The following is a 7,876-nucleotide window of genomic DNA, read 5'->3' on the forward strand; positions in this document are numbered from 1 at the left end:
AATAATAATAATAATAATAATAAGTTTTTTTTCTTACTTTTATTCGTATTTATAAAAAAAATAATAAAATAAAAAAGGCATGAGAAAAAATAAAAAAAATGTCTGACGCTGTAAGGAATATATATACAATTTCCATTGGGATTTAGTTGCCACTAATTCTAAAGAATTAATCCCGGTACTTTTTTTTTTTACCTCCTTCTTTTCTTCCTGCCTTCTTTCCTTCTTTTTAAAATGAAAATAATAATAATAATAATAATAATAGGAGACATGTTTTTTTTTTCGTTTATAAACTTTAGATAATGACCAATTAAAATTCAAGTATTACTATTATTAAAAAAAAAAAAAAAAAAATGAAGTCTTTTATAATTGACATCCGTCAGATAATTTTAAATAAATTTGAAAAAAAAAAAAAACAATCGTTCGGGAAAACAAACGAACAAACGCCATTATTAATTGTAACGTTCGTTATTTAAAAAAAAATTAATTGATACTCGCAAAAAATTTTTTCTCTTTCGTCGTGCGTAACAAAATAATTATAATAATGCGAAAGAACGTAAAAAAAAAATTACAATGGAAAAAAAGAAAAGAAAAGATAGAGAGAGAGAGAGAGAGAGTGAGAGAGAGAAAGGAGGAAAAAACACGAAAGGAAAATTCGAGTTCTAAAAAAACAAAAAAAATTTGTTTCACCTTCGTGTTTTTCCAACCACTCCATTTTCGCTGGAAAAAAAAATTCCAAGAAACAAACAAACAAACGAACAAACGAAACAAAACAACCAAAAAAAAGTTTGAATGAAATAAATAAATAATATCGATAACGTTTGAATAAAAAATATTCTTTTACCTCCATGTTGAAAAAAATTAAAATTAAAATTTAATTACCGTAATTTTTCTTTTGATAAGGAATTCAAATCTGGAATTTTCTCCAGTTCGAAAAAAAAATGTTACTCACAACAAAAATAAACTGATAAGAAAAAAAACCATTGATAAAAACAATAAATAAATAAATAAATAAAAAGAAAAAAAAAATTTATCAACAATTAAATTATCTATCTATGACATTTTTCACATAGAGAAAATAAACGAAAGGGAGGGGAGGGTTAAAAAAACGAGGTAGAAAGGAGGGGAGGAGAGGGGAGAATGGAGGGAACAAGGGAGTGGAAGAAAAAAAAATTTTCTCGATAAATCAGAAAAATCATCAACTTTTTTCCCTTTTCCCCTCTCCTCCCTCTCTTTCTCTTCATATTTGAAAACAATAGACTTCTTTTTATCTTTCGTTTATTTATTTATTTATTTATTTATTATTGTTATCACGGTAACTATTATTATTATCATTCTCTGATTGTTTTTATTTTTAACCCTCCTTTTTCCTCCCCGTTCTCTTCCTTCTCCTCCTCCTCCTTTTGTCGTTTTGTGTTTTCTGATAAAACAATACACGAAAGTAAAAAAAAGAAAAATATATATATATATGTATATACGAGTTAATAAATTATTTTTTATTACGTTTTTATTAAAGTTATTATTAATGATAATAATAATAATAATAATAAAGGGAGTGGAAAATTTATTTATTTATTTATTTATTAACGTTATTTTTCATCACGTTTTTTTTATTTTTAATTTCGTGTTAATTACAAAATTACAAAAAAAAAAAAAAAGGAGCAAACAACGAACGACGGTTTTTTTTTTAAAAGAGGAGAAGGAAAGAGGAGGAGCGAGGGGAAGAGTGGCGATGGTGAGGGGATAAGTTTTCCCCTTTTTTTCACTATTCCTTTCTCCAGATCGTAATTTTTTTTGTTTTTCCCCCCTCATAATTTTATGGAATTTTTTAAATTTGCTGACGTGTTTGTTCGTTTTTTTTGTTTTTTCCGGGAGGGAGAGGGGAAGCCGAAATCAATTACGTCGTTTAAAACGCTGTTGTTACAACAGAACGATTCACACGCGCACACGCATACACACACATAAATATATATTTTTTATTTATTTTTTTATTATACGAAAGAACGAACGTCGAAAACTTTTTTTTCCAAGTAATTGGCGAAAAATACGAGGATATAAACAAACGGAAAAAAACACGAATTCGGACAAAAGGAAAAAAGGAAAACGTGCGTTCGTTTTCATTCTTGATTTTTTTTTTTTTTAGTTTTCCCGATGGCACTCATGCAATCATTTTCCTTTTTTTCCTTTTTTTTTTTGATCTTTCGAAAAAATAAAAAAAAAGGATTCGTCAAGGTTATCGTCCGAAAAAAAAAAGTTTTCGCAATCGTTAAAAAAAATTTTTTTTTCTTTAAATTCTCATGTTTTCCCGCCTTTTCGCTTCTCACCTCCCCTCCCCTCTTCTCTCTGAGTTTCTTTTTTTAAAAAGAAAATAAAAAAAGGAAAATGATCGTCATCTTATTACGAAGAAAATAAGAAGTAGGAAAAAAAAACTTTAATAAAAGTATAACGAAAAAAAAAAAAAAATATGGAAGGTCGCTGCACTAATAAAAATTTAAATTTTTTTTGTGTCGGGAATTGAACGAAATAAAAACTAAACTTATCATCATTATTATTATCATTATCATCATCATCATCATCATCGACATTTCTTTTTCTCAATGTAATTTTCCACCTTATTCCACCAGTCCGCCATATTTTTTTCTTTTTCTTTTTTCCGTTAAATTTAAAAACTTTTTTTTTTTTTTTTTTCATTTTTTTTCCTTCTTCCTTTTCCCCCCTTCCCCCCTCCCACCCACTCTCCGTTATATTTCCGTTTCTGTTTCCATTATTATTATTATTATTATTTATGAACTGTAATTTTTTTCTTTTTTTTTTTTTAATCGACGGGTTTACGTAATAACACCCTTAAATAAAAAAAAAGAAAAAAAATTCTAACAACGGAAATGACGTCATTCTTTTTAAAAAAAAAGTTCAAAATCTATTTAAAAAGTTAAAAAATATCTTTTCGCGTACGTTAGAAAAATTCCGTTTCGATCTTTTTGTTTTCTCTCCATTTTCTCTCTATTTTCTTCACTTTCCATAAAAAAGCATAAAAATAAAAATTATTGTTTTTCCAAAACGATAATAATAATAAACAAGTCAAAAAATAATTTCGATTTTCCTCCTCCCCTTTGTAAATATTTCATTAGGATATATTTTTTTAAAAACGACGCCATTTTTTATTTACGTACATCATTTTATCGAGTTTATTTTATTTTATGCACATCATCCATTCTTTTCTTACACAAATAATATTTTTGTTTTTTTTTTTTTTTTAATTCTTAAAACATAAAACTATGATAATTTTTCAGAAAAAAAGTTATAAACAAAAAAAAAAAACGGTTACATAAAAATTTCAAAAGGCGATGCGGCCATTTTTTTTTTTTTTTCGTTACAAATTTTCCGTTTTTTTTTCTTTCCACCGCGTTCATTTATTACGACGGTAAATATAAAAAGGAAAAAAGGAAAAAAAATTTTTTTTCTTCTGCTTTTCTCGAATATATAAAAATAAAAAACAATAAAAATAAATAAATAAAACGCAAATTTAAGTTTAAATGCGTAAACGTAAAACGTAAACGTTTATCGTGAAGTTTAAAATTTTTTTTTTTTTCAGTTGGTAACTTTACTCGAACTATTTAATAAAACAATTTTTCCCTTTTTTTATGCCTTCGAACTGTAAAAAAAAAAAAAATAAGAAAAAACGTTCGTTAACGTTTGAGGAGGGGGGGAAAAATTTTTTTTCTCTTCTAATTGTAAACCGAATCGTGTAAAACATAATAATAATAATAATAATAATAATAAAATCGAACACGTGATCGAATCGAAAAAAAAACGTGGAAACACTTTAAAAATTTATTTTTACGAAACGTACGTACGTGCGTGCGTACGTGCGTAAAAGTAAATTATTCAAAAAAAAAAAAAAGAATAATATAAATTAAATATTAAAATATTTCCATTCATTAATAATTTAAAAATGGCTACCAGGTGCAAAAAAAAAGAAAAATTTATATAAAAAAAAAAAAAAAACTAAATCGGATTATTGATGTAATTTATTTTATCGATTTTCACTTTCCCCTTCCTTCTTCCTCCTTTTTTTTCGTCTTTCCTTTTTTTCTATCTTTTTTTTTCCTTTTCGTTTGAGTAATCCCGTTACGTGTTGTGAAAAAAAAAATTCTTTTTTTCATAAAAATTTCATATATATATATATAAATTAAGATTAATTAAATAATAAAAAGATATTCATTTATTAAAACAAAAAGAAAAAGTTTTCATTATTCTCTCTCCCCCTTCTCTACCCCTCTCCTCTTTCTTTCATTTTTCCATTCATTAAATTCACGTCGCACAGGTGCAAACCGGTAAATTAATTAAAAATAATGGATCGACAAAAGAAAAAAAAAAATTACCATTCGGACATGGAAATTATTACGTATCATAACTTGAAAAATCAAAACTTTTTTTTTTTTTTCTACTCGAATTGTCGTGACATAATTATTAATAAAAAAATTCTCTCGTTTATTATTATTTTTTTTTTATTAACGTTTATAAAATGAAAATAATTTTAATTTTACGGAATTCCTACAATTTTAAATAAAAAAGTTAATATTAAAATCTTTGAACAAAAAAAAAAAAAATTTTAATTGCGTAATAATAATTTTTTTTTTTTAATTTCTCCAACATTTTTTTTTTAATAAATCATTTTAATTTAAAAATTATAAATCGATTAGTTATAATAATAAAAACAAAAAAAGTAATTTGAAAATTTTCTTTTTTTTCGCAATCACCTGAGTAATCAGCCAATGAAAATGCAGGATTTCGATTTCGTAAATTATTATTGGTCGAGAAATCATCCAATAAAATACTGATTTGTAATTTAAAAAATTCTTATTAGTCGAAACGTCAGCCAATGAAAATAAAAATTTTAAATTAAAAAATTCTTATTAGTCGAAACGTTAGCCTATGAAAATTCAGTATTTCATATGCTAAATTCTAATTGGTCGAAAATTCAGCCAATAAAAATACAGGATTCAATTTTGTAAATTTTTATTGATCGAAACTTCAACCAATGAAAACACACAATTTCAATATCATAAAATTTTATTGGTCGAGACAATAGCCAATGAAAATAAAGATTTTAAGTTAAAAAGTTCTTATTGGTTGAAAATTTAGCCAATGAAAACGCGTAATTTTACTTTGCCGATTTTAAACATTTGGATAATATTATTATTATTATTATTATTATTATTATTATTATTTTATTTTATTTTATTTTTTTTTTTTAATAAACATTTTTGATGTTATTAGAATCATTTTTTTTAAAAATAAACTTTCCGAACGTGCGTTGTTGTGATCACAACTAATTTTGGCCACTTGTGATGTCTTTAATGCAGACATTTATTTATTTATGATTCATTTAATATTCTAATAACTCGATCTCTCCATTAAATTGGGACGAATACCCTATTTATCTCTTGGACATTTTAAACAGTTGCACAAGTATTAACAGACGATATGTCAATAGATCGATTGTATTGATCAACATGTAAATAATGGATCTTAAAACTACAGTTACAGTCTAGTCAGTTGGTCTATAAGAGTCAGTCTGGTCCATCAGAGTCAGATAAAGTCGTTTGGTCAGACAGGTTCAGATTCGAAACTTTACTTCAAAGCCAACAACCAGTACATCCAATGGTAGATCTAATAGCATTGATTTTGTGTTTGTACTATTTCTACCGCATTCGTATAACAAGTTGTATCAAAGGATTATAGATAAAAGTCGTGTAGTTTATTGTATGATAAGTTCTACACAACTACGATCAACAGGAATTAGTACATAACGAGTAAAAGCACAAAATAGAGAGATATTATTGGCGCCATTATCGAGATAATGTCAAGCAAACTAAAAATTTCAAATTTGCATCGATTAATAAATAAAATAATGATAATAATGATTTTTAAAACATTTCAAATTTAAACAATTTTCGAAGGGGAGGAGGGAAGGGTAGTTTTGACGAGTCGAAAAACAAAATTCTTTCAAGAATAATAATTTATTCCCCGTGTAATTTTCACTTAATAACAAAAATTCCTTTTCGCAATCTGACTCCCTTTTGTTCTCACTCCTTCCCCTCTTTTTTTTTATTTATTTTATTTCATTTTACGAAAGAGAAAATATAAAAACTAACGGATGGAGAAAGGGGAGAATGAAAAAAATTCGGCGGAAAAGAATGAAAAAACACTAATTAAAAAAAAAGAAAATGAAAAATGTAACAAAAAAAAAAAATTATAGGAAAACTTAAAGTTATTCGATTAATTTTTTGTTGTTGTTTTTAAAAATAAAAATGGCCGAAAGTTGTTGTTACTTTAATCGAAAACGATTTTTTTACTTAAAAAAAAAAAAAAAAACAAAACAAATTTGAATAAATTATTTTTCCAGGCGAAAAATTATAAAACAAAACAAAAAGCATAATTAAATTAAAATTTTTTTTTTTTAATATTTACCTTATGCGTAGCAATACAACAAACAAACATTTCGAAGCAAGCTCATACCTTAAATCTCAATAAACAAACACAAATTTTTTTTTTCCCCCCCAAATCTAATTTTTCAAAAATAAAAAATTTAAATCGAAACAAACAAAAAAAACCGTTAAACGTTTACAACCTTTTGTAAAATTACAACCGAACACAAACACAAACACGAAAACAAATGAATCACGCGACGTTGACAAGTAACAACCTTTTTTTTTTTTTTATTATTTTCTTATTTATATAACATTTTTTTTTTAAAACAAAAAACTTCTTATTTCGCGTAAAAACAAACATTAAAAAAAAAAAAAAGTTGAAATAAATTCCTACTCAAACCCATTTTTCGTTTGATTTTCGAACATTTTTTTTTTTTTTTATTGCCACTAAAAAGTTGTAAAACGTTAAATAATAATAAATAGTAAAACCTGGCAATTAAATCATTTCATTCCTTTCGCAATTTATAAAACGACTACACACACGAGAGTAAAAAAAAAAAAAAATATGGCGTCCTTTTCGACTATAATAAAAACAATAAATCAAAAATTAAAAACTTTTTTTTTTTTTTTATTATTTTTTTTATTTATTTATTTAAAGTTTAAATTTCCCGTCTTGATGGTGCAAGTGGTGGTGGTAGTGAGAAAACGAAAAAATGAAAAAAAAAATCAATCGGGGGTGCGAGAGAGAGAGAGAGAGAGAAAAAGAGAGAAAGGAAAAAAAAAAACGTTTTTCTCGACTACTACAATAACTCCTTAAATTTGAACAAACAATTTCCCCACCGGAAATTGTTCGCTGAATTGTGTGAGTGTGTGTGTGTGTGTCATTTTAACGAATTGATTTACAATCAAATTAAATAATATTGTTTCCCCCACCCCCACCCCCGGTTCTTCTGACTTTTAATTTTTAAACAAAAAGGAAAATTCAAAATCAAAGGAGTGATGGTGGTGGTGATTGTGTTAATGGTTGTGCTGTTGATATAAAACTCTTTTCGAATCGTTTTCATTTTCTTTTAAGTCTTTCTCTTCAATCCTCTCCTACCCCCCCCCCTTTTAAAACTTCTCGTAAAATTACAATATCAAAAAATCAAAACGTGATAACTTCAATTTTCTTTGATGACGTCACATAAAACGAAGACTTTTAAAATACAATTAAATTGATATTTATTTGTGTTTAATATTGGAAATAATCAACGCCATTTTTTTAAAAAATAATAATAATATTAACAAGAGTATTTATACTTCGGAAAGAAAGGAGAGGAGAGAGGGTAAGGTGGGAGGGGAGGAGGAGAGAAAAAACATCGAATAAATAAATAAAAAATTTGATTGGATTTATGTGATAACCTCACCACCGCTCCAAAAAAATTCATTTCAAACCGTTTTGATAG

This window comes from Pediculus humanus, genomic scaffold (assembly GCF_000006295.1).
Source record: "Pediculus humanus corporis 1103172107372 genomic scaffold, whole genome shotgun sequence".
In the NCBI taxonomy this organism is placed as follows: Eukaryota; Metazoa; Arthropoda; class Insecta; order Psocodea; family Pediculidae; genus Pediculus; species Pediculus humanus.